The 24894-nt window shown below is 35.5% G+C and overlaps 1 protein-coding gene across 3 annotated transcripts in view; it reads left to right on the plus strand.

Annotated features, from left to right (window-relative positions):
- The window catches only part of LOC117334918, a 47715-nt gene that overhangs the window by 6231 nt on the left and 16590 nt on the right, over positions 1-24894 (plus strand). The window contains exon 2 of one of the 3 annotated variants that reach the window (XM_033894764.1): positions 3733-3856. The gene's annotated coding sequence lies outside the window, so the exon portion shown is untranslated. Of the gene's footprint in view, positions 1-3716; positions 3857-21810; positions 21968-24894 lie in introns of those variants that run through there. The other 2 variants (XM_033894765.1, XM_033894763.1) reach the window with 2 other exon arrangements.

The raw sequence follows: 24894 nt of genomic DNA on the forward strand, positions 1-24894 counted from the left end.
ATATACTTAAAGGTGAAATTGGAGGAACTTGCAATGTCTTTTTCACTTGTTCTGATAAGCTCTTTGGGAAATAGCACAACTTTTTTAATTGGTATGACAGTCTGCTGGAAGATTGTAAACGGACTATATAACTCATGAGACATAGAAAACAGCCTTGTGTCAAACGATGCAGGAAATATATTGTCATTCATACCTTATCCTATTGGAGACATACACGAAAGTAATATTACTATGGCCAATATGCGTGGTTGCAGATTGTCAAGGTCTAAGTAAATAGCCTTATTGGATGCGGATCTGAAAAGTGATTGACTCCAGGCTGATGACGAATTCATACGGACCGGAGGAAATATATCAATCCGTTCCAGTAGTTCTCATACAAATTGCTTCCCCAAGTAATCGCTAATTATGGAATATTGTCATTACTAATTGAATCTAGGTCACCGTGGGTCATCAACGCTGCCAATGAGTTATACTGATGTACAACCTCGGGACAAATGTTATAACCAAAAACATCATTCAATTATGACAGTGAATTGATCAACGCAACTAAATATGATTATAAATAACAGAATCTATTTACAGGATTTGTCCATGTGTATTACGTAGCGATGTAGCAACATCAATAAGATTATAAAACATAGATATTAAAGCACTTAATCTTATAAACAAAACACTTATATATCACACAATGATTACATGCGTGAAATAATCGATTCTCAATAATAATAATAATACTGGCTTTGTCGCCAAGAGAGTTTATATTGTATTGTCTGTATTTGACAACGAATTACATGTCAGATGCTGTTTATGACATTAAAGAGCTTTTTTCGTCAACACATATTGACGGGTGTGTAAAGGATATTGCTCTCGTCTTCCGCTCTCGTATGTTGTCACCTGCCCGATCAGCTGAGTTTTCTCCGACTACTATCCGATTACTCAGGTTTCTGCCCTGAATACCATCCCTCGGCGTCTGCATTCGAGAGAGATTGGCACAAGATATAAAACAGTTTATTTAATAACTGATGTATAAAGTTGAGATTTTATTCGTGCGTGGTTATATTTTAAACAACCTTATTCAAGGATATCTTTCTATTTTCTTCCTACTTTGCTCCTGTTTTAAAAACTATGTTCTTTTGTTGTTTCTTAAGTATATGGTTTAAATACATCTTAAATTATTCACCTTGTAGACATTTAGTCACAATTAAAAAATATAAATACAGTTTGAAATGGTCAAAATCGCTTAAATCATTCCGAATGGTCCCCATGATATAATATCTAGATGATGTAGGAAACAATATCATTGTAGTTCGTTACCCTTTATCTTAATTGTTTCACGATGACTTATATTTAGTATTGGTATAAATCGATACACGATTGTTTACGTGGCAGAAGCGACGTCCTAATAATCGAATAATATCTGCCATGCGACTTAGTGGAATAGCTCAGGGTTAAATTTGTCTTTTTGTAGAGCGGGTCGGTTTTGTTACAATGTGTGTCCATTTAAACAATTATTGTTATAACCTTATTGTTCTATTGCATATCACTGAAAGCTTAGTTGACTTAATCAGATTACAAATGGCCTCTAACTTTTACTAGTATTATCTATCTTTGTCGACATATACCAGTATTCTTCTCTAAAACGGGATGATGTGGGAGTTTCGAATCGATTGGTCAATTTTCGAACGTCAATAATCTCGCACAAAACAAAGCGATGAATTATGCCCTCCAGACCAACAAAAGTCGGCTTTACTCGAGGTCATAAATTCGTATAGTAGGATGTTAACATTGTTATATACCAGGTTCTCCCTCTGGAACTATTCAATGGCGATAGTTGACACTTGAGGTGCGTTCATAAGCCATTGCAAAAGTAGTACCAATTTGAGTCCGGGTCTCTGAGGAGTTTGTATTGATAGTAAAAAGAGAAGATGATCATTGGTAAATCAAACGTTTACAATGTGTGACTTTTATAGCCTACATATGTGGTTGTTTGTCTGTTCGATCTCAACTTTCAAGTCGCAGGGGAACATAAACGGGAGTGCTACAATGAGTCAACAGAGGTTTTACAATAAAATCATAAACAACCCCAATTACATTTGAATTATATCGTTAAATACTGCAAGAACCCTCGAGATTATCAAATGATTTGCGTTTTTTCTTCTTTGTATTAAATATGCATTATGCATGTGTAATTGAGAAAACACGAAGTGTAAGATGCAGTTTTGGTGATGGGATGTAATACTTTTTGATAAATAGAAAATAAGACAATCTGTTTTTGCCAAATCTACACGGATGTTGTACTGATCACACAGGAAGGATAAGACAAAATCAAAACAATACATACTTTCTAATGATGTATAACGTTGTCGGAGAGCTATTCTGTTCAATAACTTAGCGGCATATTAAAATATTGTACCAGCGATAGACAAATACATAGCTACTTAACATATGAATTTTGATATAGATATTGTAACTTGTACAGTAAAAAATATAATGTGTGCCACACAGATGTTTCGTCCTGTTTTGACCCGCAAGCTATTTTGACTATGCAACTCACGGATCAAATATCGCATTTTCATCAACAATGTTTTGAAGCTTACGACATGCTCTGCACTTTCTTACAAACTTATCATATTGTATTCCCATTGTCGCAAAACAAATACAGTATGGCGGGTAACGATATCGTGCAATAAATTCGACCGTATGTCAAATGACCTATTGCTTTAAGGAGAACGTATGGTCGTGAAATTAACGTCATAACGTTTGTATCAAGCATTTGTAAGGGGATTATGATATATATCTATGACGTTCGTGTTAGTTATTTCAAATATATCATGCAAACACCATTTCTGGTCTAACGAATGCAACATAAACCACCGATTTAGATTTGTGATCACAACATGAGCTTTTAATATCAAAGAGATAAGACGGCGAAGCTGATAAATTGATTTACTAGGCACTGATGAGTTTCCTGAACATCACAGAAATATGACATACTGGCTACCATTAGTAGAACAACATTTTCTGTTATTCTGTAGCATGTGCGGTCCAATTAACGTGATTTTGTTACATCTTACTATTGCTCAAGATAAAATCTGTCGTGGAATGGAACATTATATTCATATCAGATTATACATTATCTATCAATAACTTGGATGGTTTCCACGGAATGTAGTGCGGAATACAATCTTTACAGTGTGTGTCCATATATATCGGTATATAATACCAGTATGATGTTTCATTAAAAGGGACCGTTACATAATACCAGTGGATTTTAGTAACTAAATTTGAATAGGATGGGCAGATGTTTCGCAAAAGTGCGGTATATCTTCAACTTTGATTGACATTTCCGTGGTATTAATCATACGTTTGATAAATGTACGTAATAAAATGTTCATATAGCTAAACTTATTTTCCTGATAGATGAGATGAATTTGGTAATTAAGTATCAGTAGATCATGCTTGATTTGTGGTAGACATCCGTCATGTAACACCTTCCCATAACATATTATATCTGCTTATACAGATTTTGGTCCTGTACAGTAGTAATGCATTATATGATATTCACCATTCCCGTAGGAATGTAGAACATCTCTTTGACGACATTTTGTATCATAATTTGCAGTGAATTTTATTTTGAATGCGTCACCTTCTTACCAATTTGATCACTATGTAACTGCGCTGAACAGTTCATCTTCCCTTTGGTGGATTAAAAGGTCGTTCCTTATTTTTCAGGTTACTGTCGATCGTGTTGTACATGTGCCTTACTCACGTGTTGCAAAGTTGATCCCCGACGAACACTGTGTACACGTGCTGTTCGCGCGAATAACTGAGCATTACAATACACCCCTACTCTCAGGTAAGTAATCATAATTTTTATACGTTTTTCCATGTTTCTCAATTAATGATGCTATCAATGATGGGTTCTCGCGTTTTTTTTTAATAAATTTTGCTCCTTGGTTTTTTTTTTACAATTTGTAGTTTTGCGTTAATGTCATTTGTGGAGTAACATGCAGCGTTAGTGATCAAATGAAAAAATATAAAAGGAAAATATTGTTTTCAATATCAAAATTTTCACAAACCACAGTTTTTAATCAATAAAAAAGTCTTACAACCAACACACGTTAGATTAATACATGTTTACGAACGCTGCAATACCGACACAATGTCATAACTCCCGACGGATCGTTCTCGATGGCACGAACACCAATTTAAATGAAATGTCATAATTGTAGCTTGTGTATCGGACTGCACTAAAAGAAAACAGTTCATATTTCACGTAGGTTTATTTCACTTGTACATACATAGAGATAGCAAACAATATTGTGTTGAACCCATGGCGTAGATATTGGTAAACATACTGACCATTTACAATTCGTCAGGGTGACCTCAATGCCAATCACTCGAAGGCTGTCACTCATGTTAGCACAGGGCGATGTGTGGCATACTATTTGGACTTTGTAGAAAGCATGGACTTCCCATTACTGTTAATACTCTCGTTTCGTTTAAATTGTGGTTTTATGTTGAGTGCGCGTGTGGCCGATTTAGCTATGTCATGCAGACTAATCATCTCTAGAGCTATGTCTTTTTCGGCTTATTTCATATGGCGTTAACTATCCTAGCTTTGGGTGACTTCCAGTCCGAAAATTATCGACAGTGTTACTCTAGAGCAATGCGATAGTGTGTGTAACCGTTGCAGATACAAGTGTTTAACGCCTTATCTTCTCCACTCGATCTACAGCCTTCACCGTATAGAAGCAAACACGATATTGCAAAATACATGTAAGTCATGTGAGACAGAGTAAACGAAGCGAAACAATCGGCCTTCGAAGTCCATTCAACGTCCATCCCGCGAAACTACTTAATACGTTATTCATAATTAATCGCTAGACATATACTTATATGTAAAAAGAGCTGTTAAAGAATGGATAGAGTCATTTAAAAGACTGTCATTATCTACGCTTATTGACTTTTTAAATACATTCGAGTTCACGGACCGACGGCAGCAGTGATGTCGGCCGTAAACTATTGAAAAGCCTTAGCATAAACACGGCTGATGTACCAGCAGCGAACAGACGTCAGTTCCGAGGGGTGTTTTTGTATTGTTGGAATCATTAAGTTGTCAGGCTAGGAGATATTTATTCCACAACTCGTAATTGCAGGCCTATGGTAGGTTCGTTTTACAGTTAACTAGGCAGTGTACATTCCTGATAGATGGGTCTATGATGATGCCAAGCACGTGTCACTGGAGTGCTGAGACAATAGTTAGGTCATATAGGACCGTAAAGAGTTCCGCAACAGTTGTATAACATCACTCGAAGACATGATACATTTGACACATGTCCCAAAAGAATGACCTAAATACCCCTTGATTCTTGTTCACAATCAATTCTATTTCAACATATACAATGTGCGTCCAAAATCTTACTAGTGGTATATTGCAAAAATATGTTAAATCTGTTATCAAATTCGTTCAAGGCCTATATGTTTTGGTGAAACCTAAGGCCAAACTATAATAAGAATGTTCAGACAGACAACAGGAAGATGGATATGATGCACCTAGACGCCTTTCAATAATAGGTATAACTGGCTTGCTAATGGGGATTTTAAGGTAAAAAGTGACATATGTATTTGAAAACAGCGGATCAGTAACAATACTGTAAGTCTAAATATTTTTACCGCTACTTCTCTGAAGTGATTAAGTAACTTATAATTATAACTAGTTATGCAGTAATTTGTTATCCCTGGTATGCACGACCTTCGTTTTGACATCTGTTTCCCCGAACCTCACTTGTTCCTGCCAATGTTTCGAATGACTATTGCCACTGCGGATTGCGTCCTCATCTATAGCGGGCATGTTAACCAGCAGAAGTTGTTTTTTGTTCTGACGTCCCGCAGGCCTATACCACCCTGGGTTGTCAGTTTGGTGGTTTTGCGATCATGTCACGGCATACTCTCCTCAGTCTCACACACGTACGCTAACACAAGTTGTTACATTGTATTTAATGTCCAAGACGGTTTACAAGAACACACACATAATGTAGAGATACTACGTTATGGAATTATGTTGTCGAGAATAACATTTTCGTCTTAAATAAGCTAATTTCGTCAACTTAACGAAAACATCATTGTCATGTATAATTAATTCGATTTGAAACACTCATAAAGTGTTATCTCCAAAATAAAAGATTTCCAATCGAACGTAAGACCTACGGTTGTCTACAGCTTGTAAGAGATATCCCGCCGGTAGTGTTGTTGACAGGAACATTGCAGTGAACTCCCGCCGGTAGTGTAGTTAACAGGAACATTGCAGCATTCTCCCGCCGGAAGTGTGGTTGACAGGAACTTTAAATTGTGCTCCCGCCGGTAGTATAGTTGCAAGAAGAGTAAAATGTTCTACCGCCGGTAGTGTAGTTGGCTGGAACATTACAGTGTATCCCCGCCGGTAGTCTAGTTGACAGGAACATTACTATGTACTCCCGGCGGTAGTGTGGTTGACAGGAACATTACTATGTACTCCCGCCGGTAGTGTAGTTAACAGGAACATTACTATGTACTCCCGCCGGTAGTGTAGTTAACAGGAACATTCCTATGTACTCCCGCCGGTATTGCAGTTTACAGGCATGTTAGACGAATTTCTCTTTAACGTTATATTAAATACAATCTTAAACCTTGTTGAAAGGTCGTTTCAGAAAACAGTAAAATAATAAAGAAGAAAGAGTTTCCTTATCAAATAACAGGAGGAAGTTTTATGACTATGAAGAGTACACAACACTCTCACATATTACTCAAATTTTCTGGATTTAAATTGACTTTAATCAAATCATCCAATGCCTTTTCCATTCATACTGACACTACATGAAATAAGATAATTAAATCCAATCTCATCCTGTAACGCCGCAAAACTCAGATACTTTACTGTTATTGTTCAATACTCCATTTATTTGAGTTAACAGAAAAAATGTTTCACAGTTTTGATACTTGTCAATGATATTATTTTCGTCCGAATTTTTAATCATGTTAACAGTCTCCTGAAGGCTTCTGCTTTGGGAGAACTATCTGATGAAGTTGAAATTGCTCCTAAAAATTCAAGACTGACATTTCTAAGTAAAATTAAAATGCTTTCGATAAAACCACTTCTATAAATTACTTCAATGAATTTGTTCGTATTAATCTAAACTAAAGCAAAGCAGTTTTAATTGTTAGGTCATATGTATATTGATAAATACATTTTATTAGCCATCATGTTATGTTTGGTTTTGGTGAATTAAAACTAGATAATTAAAATATAGATACACAGTTTCCCAATGTATTGTTCATGACTTGCAAGACAGTTCACCTACAATGTACATTGAACTAATTATAATACATTACATTGTAGCGTTCAACTTGTAATTATAATAGCCTATATTGACAACAAAGAAGCACAATGAGGAAAAAGATTGTTATTATTATATTTCTATCAAAATACTGGCAGGAACTGTGCTGATGAGAATTGTAATTAACAACACGAACTTCTGATAACCCCTTTACTGTATAGAGTGTCGACTAATAGCCTACTGATCGTTTTCTTCCCCGATATCAGTGATAGGCTCGATTCTGGAGTCATGACTTTATTGACAAAGAAGCAGCAGTTAGGAAAATGGACGATTTGTTAGAGCCCGGATGTAATTACTTTGGTATTCATTACTGATGTTTGCGTACATCGCATGTTCAGCTTGCTGACAAAGTTCACATGCTGTTCGATATTGTTAGTATAGATAACCCTTATGTTACTATGATATAGCCGACAAACACATCTTCTTTATTTCCTTCTTAATGTAGAGAGTTACGTAGACATGCCTGATCTTGTGCTTACATCAAATTTTGATACATGATTATCTTAAAGTGCTCCCCTCTGATATCTTTACTGGTACCAGATAAGCAATATTCACCATCAATAAAGCCGACCTGTTACGATTCATTTGAATATTGATTCAATTTTGGAGTATAAACTGACACTGTCTTTGGTTTGTCAGTTGATCAAATTTAACATGATTTCAAGAGTCCAAGAAATTTACTGAAAGGTCTAAGAGTTTATTGTGATTTTTCTTTGAACAGCAATTGACACTTGATAGAAAATGTAAAGAAATATTGCCAGACTATTTCTAACATAGGAATAATTTGTCGTCAGATAACGAAGTTATTGGCATTACGCCATTTAGTCGTCAGCATGTCATTACATTAAAATTGATGCAGTATTCTATTATGCATGTGTAATACAATTATTGTATTGTTGGTAGATTTCAATGTCAAAGACCTTCAAGGCAAGAATACGTCGAGCCCAACTTACCAAACAAAACAAAACCATTGCATGTTCGCGAATTCAATTGATACACCGAATATGGAAGGTCTGTTCACATCCAATTAGCTAGGTTCGCTATTTGGGGACATTTGACTTTGTGTAGGGTTTCGCGAGGCAATGCATTTACAACATAATAGGCACATCATTGACAGCGCATATCCGCGAATCCCTTCCAAAGCGACCATTGTGTATGCATGCACCAGAAAAAACTTTCAACAACTGACAGACAGTGATCATTGTTCATTACATGGTTTCTTCGTGTCTCTAACAATCATCATTTTGATATACAGCTGTTGGCGTATTTGTCGGATACGTGTTGTCACTCCTAACGAGGTGGCGACAAGTCTATGTTAGATGTTAGACACCATAACTACCACCGTGTACCCGCTAAGCAGAACATGGCAGAAAAGCATGAAAAGGCCATAACTGTACTTACAGCTAGAGCGTGTATGTTGTACGTTCGCACGTGCTTTCGAATATCCCGGACAAAGTGTACAATGGTAAATATCCCCAGTAATAACAGATATAAATAAATGTAATGTGTATTTTTAAGTCTGTTAATGAAACACGCCGCCTATCCATAATAACTTACTAGTCCATCGCGACATACACGAAACGAAAGGTTACTTCCGGTGTGGTATACCTCCAGGGCCTATGGGGTCTGCATATTTACAACGTGAGAGGGAGTCATTGCAGATTTATATTTACAATTATACAACACTCTATTCGCAAATAGAAAATCAAATAGTTGTTATTCAGTAGTAAGAACTTGTATTAGTTCGTGTGTTTTGTAATACTATCTTAAGTCAGTGTTCCCGAGTAAGGTCGTATTGATTAATTTTACATATTTTACCAGGTAGAACGAGGTTGGCTAGTTACATGAATCACATATTCATACCGTATAGAAGCGCTTTTGGGATCATGTTTTAATTAAGACAAGAACCGTAATTTGATCACGGACCAGATTTGTTTCCCTTTCTATAAAATTGCAAAGATGTTTATATCCATGAAGACACAATGAATGTGCCCTAATTTACGACCAATATGGCAAAATACGGCGTATCGTCTTACCAAATTAAACTGTCCTATGAATATTTAAATACGACTCTTTCCTGGAAAATATGGCTTCATGTACATCGGTTTCTTAAGTGCGTGTACCAGTATTATTCCTATAACTTTTAACGACACAGTATCAAATTTAAGTTCTACACAAAGACGATAGCGCTACATAAGATAAAGGCTAAAAGTGTTATAAAATTGTATATATAAATCCAGAAGCAGACATCAAACTCATCCATTAAGTTATGTCGTAAAAAATCATCTTCGTTTTTATCCGATACCCGACGTGTATACGCTCGGTCAACACCTATGTGATACATGGGTTGGCTGAGGAGTAAATCTTTCATAGTGCTATGAGTGATTTGTGTTGATACTTACTGCGAACGTAAAGAAAGACTCTTCCATTCGGGATACATTTAAATGGTTACAGACGTCGGGGCTAACGACGCACAAGCATATTTGACGTGTTGTCTCATATCTACGAAAACGTATTTTTGTCTTTTGAAGTACCGAGGAAAGAAACAAATTCATGATGATGAAATCCTTATTGTGTAGGAAAACATGCATATTAAACACGTAAAGGATACCAATTTCGTATTATCGCTTATATGATGTTAAATGTTTTGTGACTGATCAGCATATTTGGGTTTTAGTTTTTGGTATAGCTAAAGTAATAAAACGAGAATATCCCGTATACGCGTGATGTTCATTAAATACTTATGTTGTAGTTTGACGATTAAGTGAATGTCCACGACACACTGTCTACCAAATGAACATCAACCGTCTAAAACCAGTTGCTATCCAGCCTTGTTGACAATTCCTATACATCAGATCGTCATTTGCTCTGACGCAAGTAGCTGAAACCCCAAAGTATGTCTTAGCTTCAAAAGAGGTTTCAATCAAACTAGGAATTAGAGATTTGACATTTTGATAACCTACTTGACCTGTGCCGATTATAGGCCAATTGAGACAAAACCATCTTCATGTTGCCCGTAATCTATAACGGTTCAGCTATTTAATCAGACTAACCACGTAGGAACGATGTTACTGTTTAACCAACATGTAAGTTAGATAGCAGATATGACAAATAATGAGAATATGATGCTAAAATCTTTGTGGAATTGGTATACATTTTCTGACATTTTGGTTCTCTGATATCGCAGTCCCACTATTTATTTTGAATGATACTTTTTTTTATGTTTCTACTTCATTTCACGTTAGGTCAGATCAGTTGATATCGTCGTGTATGTATCAATTCAGACTACTCGTTTTGCTATTAATTCTGTGTCTTGGATGATATTTTGATGAACATGGCCGTTCCGATTTTTCTACTATGACTTTTCATTCTTTATAGTTACATTGCTACTTACCCAAGGCAATTACTCGCGCGTCGCGGTAAATTGATATCTAAGTGCATGTTGCAAATATATGTCCTTTTGTGATATTGATATTTCTGATACTTTGTTGTATAGACCGTATGCATTGTTCCTTGGTCGAAAAGTTCGAATTCTACAAGATAACTTTGAATACTTTTCAAAACCAAGGCCCTTTAAGGACCTTGGAAATAACCATGGACATGAATCATCGATGAAGTATACGACGTTAAAATTAAACCAAATTACCATGTAAAACATATGTTATAAAGATAATATATCTTCACATCTAGTTTGAAATAGTTTCGATATAAAAGCTAAGTATAGCACGGTCCTCGGTATCATGGACTTAATCTGGATATTAATGAAAACTGTTAGCCATTTTATATTTTCCTCATATGTGTATATATATATGGACATACCAAGTGAAACAAACATTTTACCATTAAAACACGAAAACAAATACAGTACGAAAGCATCGTTTCACGTGCTGATTTTCCACACAATACATCAGTTAAATATTAATACGCCAGAAAAATAGTCCCGGTTTCATTTCCGGAAATTGTTTTCTTTGCGATAAATTCACATAAAAGAAATTTAATTTAGCAGGAACTGTTGTATTTGATGTTATTTGATGTATTTTTGTTTGGAATAAAAAGAAGAAAGAAAGTACGGCTGGAAACTGCGGATGGCCAAGTTAAACACGATGACATAGTTCGTTGGCGGAATCACCGGCTGTTTGATTATTCTTTTCGTATACAGCTATCAGCAGTTGAACATTTAAATATTTCTCTGTTCTTTATGTTTTTATTTCAAATCACATTGATGTAAATATATGAATTGAATGATTTTTTTTTTATTTTGGCTATGAATTGCAGTAGCTATCTTCATATCTTACGAAGTGCGCTAACACGCGCCAGGGGATATGTAAATAGCTACTGTTATTCATAGCCGCAATAGAAATGAAAAAAAAAATCCATTCAATCACTATGTATGTACAGAATTAATTGCAATATAAGTGTAATATATGTACGATTCGCATCTATGTATACATATACATTGCGATCTGAGTGTTCATATTTAACAAATATATCATGGGTGTGCAATAGTCCAGAATATTTGACGCGAGGTACTGGTCATCGAAGGCCGAGTGCAATAGAACATCGGTCGATTACCAGTACCGAGAGTCAAGTATTCTGGACTATTGCACAGACACCTAGGACTATATTCCGAAACGTCACAGGTGTTCAATAGTTTGCACGTGGCAAAATTAGAAAACGTCACAGGTGTTAAATAGTTCTCACGTGAACATGCAATAGTCGTTTTACCTGTACAATAGTTCGAAATATAGCTGATGCGTATAGTTAAGGAAAATCAAACGTATTATGTAATAAAATCTAATAGACACCTTGTCATTATGATCATGTCAGGGTATCGTGGCATTGAAATTTTTTTTTTTGTAAGAACTTGGATGTCCTCAGCAGTATCAAGGCTGATTCGCTGCCAAGACAGGGCACGTCATAATAATGTCCCCCTTCGTCATTTGTGTTACTATGTGAAATATATACTCAGTTGATTTGCTGTAATATCACATATTTTCGGAACACGGAGTATGTGCCCGATTTTATTTTATTTTTTAACATAAGGCTAACGCACTTTAAAGAATTTGCATGTGATCAGGAAGCATATAAAGTGCTGATAAATGTTAGCCATCTTGACATTAAACCGATGAAAATGATTAGAACCAAAATATGCATCAGCCACGCTGATGTTAATGCTTGATGGAAATCAAGTTTAAAGAACTTTGAATCAAGGCCAGGCGAGTAATCCGCCAATTTGGAGTTGCAAACTACAAGCAAATCCAGCGCAAAAATGATAATAATCTTGTTATTGTGTTTCCTTAAAGCAATCAAGGTCTTTAATCAGTAAACATAAAGGGATGAAGAGATTTTATTTGCAATTAATAATCTGGTAGGAATTTACATATTTTATATATATAATCTTGGAAATCTTGCCGTGTATCTGCGGAAATGGTTAACTCTTCCCCAGACAGGTATACACTCTTCACAATAAGGTTATTATATTGACAAGACGCGAAATAATTACAAACAATTATCAGATTTTGAATGTTCAGCCGCTGAACATACGACATACGACATTCAAAACTTCATATCTTGTGTTTGTACCAGCCAACGAGGTAACTTTTGAATGTTCAGCGGCTCAACATACGACATACGGCATTCAGATTTTGAATGTTCAGCCGCTGAACATACGACATACGACATTCAGATTTTGATTTTGAATGTTCAGCGGCTCGACATACGACATACGCCATTCAAATTTTGAATGTTCAGCCGCTGAACATACGACATACGACATTCAAAACTTCATATCTTGTGTTTGTACCAGCCAACGAGGTAACTTTTGAATGTTCAGCGGCTCAACATACGACATACGGCATTCAGATTTTGAATGTTCAGCCGCTGAACATACGACATACGACATTCAGATTTTGATTTTGAATGTTCAGCGGCTCGACATACGACATACGCCATTCAAATTTTGAATGTTCAGCGGCTGAACATTCAAAATCTGAATGTCGTATGTCGTATGTTAACAGGTTAGTTCAATTGTGGAAATGACCACTGCTTAAACTGAGTATTACCTGAAAAGGATCGCAAAGCGTCCCACTGATACCGGTATCAATAAAGGCGCGGTGACTATATCACGTGACACCAAATGCATCCAGTGATTTTGGTTCAGTTTGTTTTTACGTCCTTGCGACAGTTCTGATATAAAAGGTATGCATGCATTGTTCACTTGTACTATTTACAGTGTCATCACACCGACATGTCATACGTAAGTACCTATAATAAGTAACCATGATATTGATCTAGAAATATTTCTTATTTAACACGAATTTACCGCCGTCGCCTAATCATGCAACCTCATCTTAAATGCATATGTAATTGAAACACGTTCGCATGAATTAATGTGCATTGGGGCTATCAATTGCAGTAATATCTTAAGAAATAAAATGATGGTCATTATACATATAATTATATCTTTTTTTAATTTTTTTGACATAGATACTAATCAAGATCGTGACTATTTAAAATAAACACATTTTCTTTCATTATGTGCTGGTTGTTTACATATCCAACGCAATTGTAAGGATGCAATATTGCGCTTCACAATCACCTGATCAATATATATATACTTGTAAATAAACAAAATATGACATACTATGATCGATACATTAAAAGCGTCATATTTATTTCTAATACAGGCATCGCATGAAATCTTTTATTCTTTTTTGAATATCAAGTTTATAAAAGGTCTTCCCGTTCATCTTTGTGTAACGACGTTGAAATCAAATACACGTTGCATGTACCAGAGGTTTGAACCTTTGGGTTATGATACATATTCACATCCCCAATTTCGATATTGAAATTAGATTCCAATTGTTTTGAGATTGTTTTATCGTGACAGTAACTGAAAACATGATATTATTTCATTTGATGGTAGATATTACCGGTGCCATTCCGTCTGTCTAGAGCTATACAATTGAAGGTATATCCGTAAGTCAGAGGAGGTGTGGCATGTTTAACTGATACGCTTAGTAACCATCAAGGCCTTCTGACGTCAACTGTTGTTGATGTGATATCAGTTTTAGACAGTATGTTTGAAATATATCCGGCAACCCTTGAAATACTTATTTTTAAATAAAATCAAAATAGTAGTTAAGTAATAAAAACTGGAATTATCATAAATTGATATAAGGAAACAAATCTTGCACATGCGTTATGAAACATATTCATTGGTTGTGTTAGATAACCTGCTATACTGCACATGCGTTGTTTCAGACATATTTTTAAGTAGAATATATATTTATTGTCCCCATTAAAACCTAATCTGGTTATGATTTACGAAATCTTTACCATGATACATCCTGATATAGATCTGCTGCAGGTGACTAGATGATGTAATGAGGCGACATGTTTACCCGCCCGTCTCACAACCCGGTCATGATTTACGAAATCTTTACCACGATACATCCTGATATAGATTTTCTGCAGATGACTACATGATATAATGAAGCGACAGATTCGTTCGCCCTTCTAATAACCCGGTCGTCACTATCTTCGTTGAATCTCGAGATGTCTTTCTGCGACCTCGATAGTATGTTACTTGCAACTGCTTGCGTATATCATCAGATAATGGCTGCTACATCATCATGTCTAGTCGATATTGATGAACATTTCCGTATCATGAATGTCATTGTCGCCCCCCCTCCCCCCCTCCTTCCGTGAATATGATTACCTCTAACAGCACCATATTGGTAACTCTCTTATTGTTTATTTAACTTACTCTCTTTGTCGTTTTACTTGATTGACCTATATATCTATTTATACATTTCGATTTGCATTATTCAAATAACCGTTTGACGTTAAAGCAATGGGGTGCTAGAAATTCAAATACCCAGGCCTATCAACTCGTCAACGGAAATTATTCATGATCACTGATCTATTTGTACTGTCTAAGTTTCGCTAGACCGCCTCCAGTCTACACAGAGCACTCTCTGACCTAATTAGGATGACCCATAAACCAAGGCCTATATCAGAATAGCCGATATAGTGTCTTCTTTAACACAATTATTTCTTTTCCAACGTTTCACGATACGCCACATTCGATTACACATAACCGGGTAATAACATGATATTGGAAGTTGTAATTTCTTTCCAAGCCACAGAGTCCACTAGTCTGATGTCCCCGTTGATGTAAATGTACTCTATGTTATAGCGGAAATGATTTGATTTCTTCTGTTTTAAAGCACACACCGTAATACACAGCCAATGTGCTGTGGCGTATATTGCCATATCGACATCACATCAAAGCATTGCACATGTATGTTGGAATACTACAATTGCAACTTATTACCAATGATATTTTTAAAGCATTTCATGCATGCATGTTGAAAGGACTTTGTCTCGAAATCTGAACATAGTAGATGATTCGTTTCTGAGTATTTTATAGAGATATCTGTGTAGTATAATTTTACATTGTCGATTTGCCGGTAAAGATATATTCTCGATAACGAGCCGCCAATTACTGATAAAAATGTACATGGTTTATCAATTTGAGTGGTGACTTATCAAGCCAGACCTACAGAAAAAACTATAAATTACGATTAATTTCTCACATTTCAATATGATGTGGCCTAAACGCTGGGATAATTTCTCAATAAAGCAATTTAGTGACTAGTGTTAATGAACAGTAACATATACCATTAGGTACTGAGCATATCAATGTATCTATATTTATAGTTTGCTAGTACACCATTCAATAAAAAGCATGAGGTCATTGAAATAATATACACTATTCGGTTTCAAATTCTGTCATTGCCGACCACTTTGCTTTTGTTCATGTTCATTTCCTGTTGTATTGATTGCTATTTCGTGTATTCTTGGTTCGTGCTGTACTCTTCTCTGTTGCGTTTTTCTGCAGGTTATACAGTTATTGATGTTGTGCTCTCTCTATATAGCACTTAAATTATAGCGCTCCTTTTATTTTCTGACTTCCTGGTACCTTGCTGTGTTTCCTTTGTTATTGATACTGACTAAGCACACGTTGTTGCACTTGTTATAATTTCCCTGACTTCTCGGTTTCCTATCGCTACCCGTCCATGTATTTTGAATGACATTGTTGATGCTGTTGTGTATGTATCAATTCAGACTACACATTTTGCAATTGATTCTGTGTCTTGGCTGTTTTTCGGTTTTTCTACTATGACCTTCCATTCTTTATAGTAACATGTCTGCCTTCCGAATGCAATTACTAACGCGTCGCGTTACATTTGACACCATGAGCATATTGCAAATATATTAAATGTCATTGTGCGATATTGATTTGTCATTCTCTTAACGTAAAGACCATACGCATTGTCCCTTGGTCGAGAAGTTCAAATTTCACAGGAAGACGTTGAAGCCTTTTTTTAAGTTCTAGGTCCCTTATAGATCTTGGAAATGTCTATTGGTATGCATACTCCTCATGTCAATTGTTGGAGTATATAACGTTAAAATAAACCATGAAGATACATAACAAAGACATTACGTCTTCCTATCTACTTTGAAATAATGTACATGTAAACATGGATTATGGCATGGTCCTCAATATTACAGACTTAATTGGGAAATTGATGAAGCATGCTGTCTACATCAATACATGCTTATAAGCATTATCAATGATAAGATAAAGACCAGTATTTCATGTTATCGTAAATATTCGGGGAAAAGACCTTCACATTGTTTAGAAAACATAAAAACTTAAATTAATTTCCATGTTTAAAGAAAAAAATCGTGTCGGTTAAGTCAAGTCTGCTGTTATTGTTTCCGAGTAAAGATCAAAACTATAATTTACAAGTGATTTAATTAGATCCTGTGTTTGGCTTTAACAAAATTTAGAGTGCAAAAGATGCATATTTAAATTTCTTTGTTTTTAGCGACCCACATTTATATTAAATTATATAGATGGAAAGAACACTACTGTTTCTTACGACGGATGGGTTCTGAAAATGTTATCATGTATAGGGAAGGAAGACAATGAAGTTAAAAAGGGGAATGGTGTTCCGTCAAATATGATTTATTATCAAATATATTTTTATGACATTCCCAGCATCAAAAGGCATTTGCGTTGTACATACATCGACCTTTTTGCGACGTTATTGCAATATCAAAATTAGATTAACCATCTGCTACAAAAACTGAAGCGAATTTATTGCTTTAACCAAATGACGCTACAGTTTTCCTACGACTTTAATAACAAGCATTCATCTTGCATGTCACTTTGACATATTTTCGATTTGCATACATCTGTCCCTTTGTCAGCATGTCAATGCCGCGTCATTAATTTTCAACTGTATATTCAAATACAATGCATTATAATAAACAACTGGTATTATATAAAATGTATATGATTTATTTCAAAGGCAGCATCCGTATAGTTATAATAAAATATTATGTCAGGTTTGTATACTATGCTTTCAGTGAATTTATCCGTGTGTAACACGGCCATGATGACAGGTGAATTCATTTACACCTGAATGCTAATAAGGCCTGTTCAATTGGCCAATCATCACACGCGTTAGAGAGCTAGACATAAACATTGGCGTGACGTAAGCTTTGTAGTAGGTAAAATGCAATTGGCCATATGTGCACTACAAGCCCACCCAGAAACAAATTTAAAGCAGTTAAATTGCAGTATAATATCATGGACGCTACTCGACAAATAATTGAGTGAATCCTGTTTTTTGAATATCCTTCGCGTACTTGTAACTAGTGCAGATATCTATAAACAAACCTAGTATACACTCAGAATGAAGGTCCGATGCATTCTACTGATGCATTGTGACCTACAGTACATTACATACAGTTGATTTGTCTATTTACGAGGTACATTTTGTACGGAGTTGTACGTGTGACCTCTAGGTAGTTTACTGAATATATAGGATGTTTTTGTCTCTATATGTGCAATTGTATGTAATTAAATTTTTCATCAAGTCCGTCGAAATAATAGGCATTCAGTCTATTGGTATGATTGCTTTGGGGTCGTTTTCATCACTCAGTTTCTCATATTTCTTCACGCAGATTTGAGATAGATGTATTGCAGTACGATGAAACAGACGACGCTTAACGTTCCAAAACGCCTGGTCTTAGAAATCTTGTACTTCAAAAGTATATCATTGAAACCTATGTTGTGGTGTTTCGTCGATTTTGAGTTAACATTTCTTTGTACTTTGGGTGTCGCTTTTTGTCATGTACCGTATGGTATGTTGCCAAGGAGTAGTTGAATGAAACCGTGCACTAAATACCGACTGTAGATCTCCAAGCGATATACTTCCTGCTTTGGTGAATAAAGCGTGCAATGTTGCCATTATCCGCTCCGATACTAATGATGGACTGTCTGGTGTGAAACCATTATCTCTGGTTTTGCTTTCAATACAAAGCGGTTCAGTTTGATACCATAAACCTTCGTTTGCATAAATCCTCATATCACTTCAGCAATAACAAAAATATAAATAAAGTTTGTCCTCATGTACTCAATCAGATCATTTGCTAAAAAGACAGGAATACAATAGCGAATCTGTTATCTTCTGGATCATTTTAAGGCAGTCGAATAGACAACCCAGCTTATTGAATCAACGTTTCCCTTGACGATATGTATTTTTTTAACATTCTTGTTTTATTTTAAAGCAACAAAACTATTCCTATTTAAAGTATGATAGGGTTTGAGATTAAATAAATCGATATTTCAGTCTAATGGGATATAACTCAAAATCATTTATATTCGTAAAAATCGGTCTCTAAAACCATTGCTTCATGTTTGACGACAAGGATTTTCAAGATTTTAAGCACGATTTCTTCCTCTCTTTTTTTCAATATACAATTGCAGTGAACATTGAAATAAATAGTTCAGCAGGAAAGAGAGTCAATTATTTTACCTAAATCAGAATGTAAGTGATGTGGTTGAGACGTATAGCGTGAATTAGCTGCATTCAAATTTGAAATGGAGTTTCTTTTAGTATAATATATCAGAGTGAAAGATGTTTTTATAATAGTTTGGTTTTTATTGTTTTTTTTTGGTGATTTATTGGTTGTTGTTGTTTTTTGGGGTTTTTGTTTTTTTTAGATTCCTGAATTTCATAGCGTGCGGAAATTTACATAATTTTAAAAGGCTTGAACTGACCTTTTTGTTGGTCATTCATGAAATTCAATTAGTAGATGATATATATTATGATTTATTGAGATGTCGGTTAGACGATTGTTTTTGCCTTTCCATCATTCTACTAGACGTTCACTTCAGCAATCCTCAAGATGAATTACAGAAAACTGTAAACCTCGCAATATAGTTCCAGCGTAATTTCAAGCAGAAAATGTATAATTTTACATATGGTGATGTAAAAGAACCTGAAGTGCATTCTGGAATTACATTTGGTAGGGTAAATTTGATAAATTAAATCCACTGCCATATATCATTTACATCAAATATCACTTTATAATCCATCCCCCACAAAATTCAATATTGTTCCATTCCGTTGGGGTATGTTATATGTAGCCTACAATAATGTGTCGTGAGGCCTGGCTGTGGTATTCATACTTTAGTGCATACAATAAAGTATTTGCACGAGAGTGAACTATTTATCTGCTTTGATAGTATGATAGTAAACAATGAGTTTGTATCACATCGCCGAGACTAGCAATATATTTCCCTTCAGCACCATTCATTACAAACCAGATATTGCCTGGGTTCTGGTCAATAATGGATATGGTATGTTGTCACTGTTTAGGGTCCCGCCTCCATGTACGATCTTGTCTAGTCAGAAGCTTATACGCCCTGTCAATATCTCAGACAATCTATCAACGCTAAATTGATATGCTATATAAAAAGTATATTAGTTTAATAAAAATTTGTCAGTTTCAATTTATATTATTTTGTAAATTAATAAATTCCCTGTCAACTGTAAAAATGAAATATCTGTGTAGCTCTCAATGTGTTCACACTGTGTTTTGTCAGCTTCGAAAAATGTCTTTGTATTGGGAAACCTCATACTGATACAAAAATCCTTGACAAGCGTTAACGGTCTTTCATACACGAACAGCCGTCATTGTTTTTCCTTTATTATTTCCCACTCAATATAAATCTCTTCAAACTTTAATATTGATTTTTGAAAATATATCGTTATAAGTATTCAAGTGTGTTGGAACATATATACTTCTCTTTTAAAATTGAAAGAAATTCATTCAAATCAGTTTACACTCTGTCGTGAGGCAATGTTTATGACCAAATAGACATATGGAATAGATATACTGTCTCAATGGAAACGATAAACACTTTTACAGTTAAAAAATTAATTTGAACTCTGCCGTTTGTTTCTTTTCTTCCTTTGGGTTCGTTTTTAATGTGTTCCATATGTTGTTAAAGTAAATATTTCCCTTCCGCAACGCCTACAATGTAGTACAGCCATCAGCATTATTGGAACATTTTCTGATAGCTATATAGAGGATATCTAACAGTGTCTTCAGTAATACCAAATATATTTCACGAGTGGGCTAATATTTTGATTGATATATCAAAATATTAGCCACACGAGTGAAATATATTTGGTATTACTGAAGACACTGTTAGATATTCTGTTTATTACAACGAAAAACCTACCCCGCATGCTAACTAGGCCTACAGCGAAAGTTTGCATACAAAAAAGTAGTTCCCTCTGTTCAGGTGCTGACATATATGTCGGGCTTTCTGATTGGTCAATTTTTTTGGTAAAAGTGATATTTTTCACTAGTGAAAAATATGATATTCTTCACTAGTGAAAAATATCACTTTATAGAATGAATAATTTTTGATATTTCACTGGTAAAAATGTAATACATTATATTTTGTTGTCTTCTCTGCAGTTAGGAGACACAAAAGCCATCACAATGGAACCTCAGACAATGCAATAACCGATTTGAGGTGTGTCGCAATCCCTTTTATTGATTTTGGCTAATTGCTCCGAATGACATGCCACAGGCATTCCGTATGTTGTTCAATGAAGTAGCCACCAGCTACATTATGGAGACCCTGCCTCGCAATAAACTTATTAAGGGGTAAAATTAAAAAAAAAATAAACAACTTCTATAATTCATTACGCATTGGAGCATTGCTTTCACTGGCTGTTTTTTTCTATGTTATGTTACGAGAAACTACCTATTAATTGTTGGAATAAATTAACAAAAATAATTAAGACAGGTATTGGTACCGAAATAGAAAATATACATTAAGCTTACACGCATCTTTATCCTGAAAGTGCAACATGTTTTTGCACATACCTGCAGAGATAAAATCTTATACACTTCATCAAAACACATTCTTCCAGACCTGGTTATTGAATTAAAATACCCACTACTATGAACATGTTATTAAGTAGGTAGACGCTCGTTAGTGCGTGTCTAAATGCTATACGTATATGTTACGTTGTGATCAATGTACCGATCATATGCTGGTCACAGCTCACTGTAACACGAAGATACTGGTAACACAGTTAGCATTTACGGCAACAAGGACTAGCGTAACTTGTGTTACATCCGGGATCGGATCTGTATTGACTAGTATCGCGGACTTCTGATTGAGGTTCAGACCGATCCAGCATCAGGTACGTCTTAATTAGATCGCAATGTTTCATTAAATATCATATTTGCTTTTTAATTTCCTGGAAAAAAATGTCTGCAATACATAACTGACTCTCTCGCTAAGAAACACACACGTCTGAAAACAATTTTGAAAGAAATATTATCATGATTTTATTTGATGATAATCACCAGTTTTGGTGTACTTATTAAGAACAACTTTGCTAATTAAGATGACTTTATGATTGCAATCACGTGCTATGAAGATACGTCATATGTGCGGTGCATCTTGTATGTGCGCAATGCACTTCATGACACATGTCTATTTCATGCAGATGAACCTTTTCCAAGTACTTATACTAAGTCGCATAGAAAATATATATGTTCGTAAACTTCAAGATGATAATGGATAAATATACAAAACGCTTTATCATTTCCTGTCTATTTAATTTTCAATTCATGTTTATCTCGATAAATCACATTTAGACTATATTGCATGACGATGAACTTGTTCCAAGTACTAATGCTGAAATAAAGAAAATAAGTATGTTCGTAAACCTAACGATGATACTGGATACACATAAAAAAAACTTTATCTTTTCCCGTCTATTCAGTTTAGTGCTTTCAAATGCATGCTTATCTCGATAATTATTATATTGACTTGCGGGGTCGATGTCACGTTACATAATTTTATGACATCGGGGATAATCTCTTACAGTGCTGATGTGTAGTACTGTCTTAACATTAAACAAACTAATTAAACTTCTAGAGAGAAATATATAATAGAAATCACATTTCCCTACAATGAAATTAATTACATTGACCAGTACGACATTCCGTGTGTTATCAACATTTCATATGATATAAGTTTACCTTCACGAAATTGTAAGTCTTTTGTATTTCAACATCCGTGTAACATAATGAATTACTAGTCGTATATATCACAATAAGTCTGCATTTTATTATATTGCGTAAACAATGTAATCATTCATTCAGGTAATTAAAAATATGTTTCACCTGAAGGAAATACATGCAGGTAAAGGATTGTCGCATATTATATTCTAGATTTAGCATTTTCATTTATGTCTCCGTGACAAAATGACTAAGCTGGGTGTTCTTATATCCAATATTCTAGATTATGCTAAACTCTGAAAGTTTCTAAATTCTACATAGTCAAATGTGTTACGCAACCCTAATGGTTGAGATGTTGCCATAAGACTAATTACATATGTAAATCTAATAAAAAGAGCTGGTGGACATGCATGATTTACTCCTTTCTGTAACTGGGATGTTTAAAAGAAACTCTCCGAAAGCATTTGTCTTTGATTACTATATTGCTAACGCGGTATCTTCCCGTGCATAGACTTGTCTTTGTGTCGCTAACCAGGCCGTGGTCTAGTGTATAAAGTACATCGTGTTATACTGGTGATTACATTATATCTGTGTTTAGAAGGTGTTTGGTTTAGTTTGGTTTGGTTTATTTTGTTTAACGTCCTATTAACAGCTAAGGTCATTTAAGGACGGCCTCCCGTGCTTGCGACGTGCATGCGTGTGGCGAGTGCGTATGTGTGTTGTGGGAGGCTATGGTATGTTCGTGTTTAGTCTCCTTGTGATAGGCCGGACCCATGCCGATTTATAATGCTACTTCACTGAAGCATACTGCCGAAGACACCCAGCAGCACACCCCACCCGGTCACATTATACTGACAACAGGCGAACCAGTCGTTCCACTCCAAATATGTTGAGCGCTAAGCAGGAGTAGCAACTACCATTTTTAAAGACTCTGGTATGTCTCGGCCAGGGGACAGAACCCAAAGCCTTCCTCACAGGGTCGCACGCTCAACTAAAGGCCAAAAGTGAGGAATTGTCAAGGGAGACATTAGGAAGAAAAAAGTTGTTAAGAAAGAAGAGAAAAGATAAGATCCCAAGTTTAGTCACTTCTTACGATCATGCAATGGGGGCAGCAGGTACAATTCTTACGCCCTACCTGCAGGGCAGTTTAGAAGGTGTAATGATTATCATACAAGCAGTGGTTTGGTTTGGTTTGTTTGTTGGTTTTTTTTTAAGTCCTTTCAACAGCTAAGGTCATCTAAGGACGGCTTCCCGTGTGTGCGATTTGCATGCGTGTGGTAAGTGCGTATGTGTGTTTTTGGAGGCTGCGGTATGTTTTTGTTAAGTATCCTTGTGATAGCCCGGTACTTTTATAAGCAGTGGAAATCACCCAATACAATTGATGGCGAAAAATATTTGGTGACCATCCCTCTTTATCTAGGCAAACATTTTTTAGAGTGGTCGGTGGTACAGTGGTAACACATTTGCCTTTCACCTAGGCGGCCGAGGTTCGATTCTCCGACTGCACGTGAAATGGCGTGGAATCTAGTACGAACACGTGGGTTTTCTCCAGTGACTTCGGTCTCCTGCCACACAAAGACCTCTCGCGAGCTTCGATCACCGCCCACACGTGATTGATATAAGTTAATATAACTTGTTCCGGAATTGTTGTAAAATAAATAAAGTTTACCTTTTTTTAAAATTTATTTCGCGTAAAAATTACATCTTGGTACATGTATGTTATGCTATACAGTATACTAGTTACACCGCGCGTCATTTCCCTGCGGGTTTCTCATGAGTAGGGAGATGTAAGGAACAGATTCGCTGTTTCCTGAAAGATATCCTCTTACTGTCAATGCTAACAGGAGACAGTGCTATTACGAACGGGATCGCGAAACAATTAGTGAATGGCTTTATCACATTGCCTTGGCAGACACCATACAATTAGATATGTAAACATTGCCAGTTAACCTTACATATAACCTCTAATAAAGTATATATATTTGAAATCTGTACAACATTTGCAATTTTAATAGAGCTCTGAAGGATAAGTAAACTGATATTTTCTGTGATTTTTAGAGCTGTGAATACCATGGTAACAGCTTAAAAAATTCTCAAAAAT

Source organism: Pecten maximus, chromosome 9 (assembly GCF_902652985.1).
Source record: "Pecten maximus chromosome 9, xPecMax1.1, whole genome shotgun sequence".
NCBI lineage: Eukaryota > Metazoa > Mollusca > Bivalvia > Pectinida > Pectinidae > Pecten > Pecten maximus.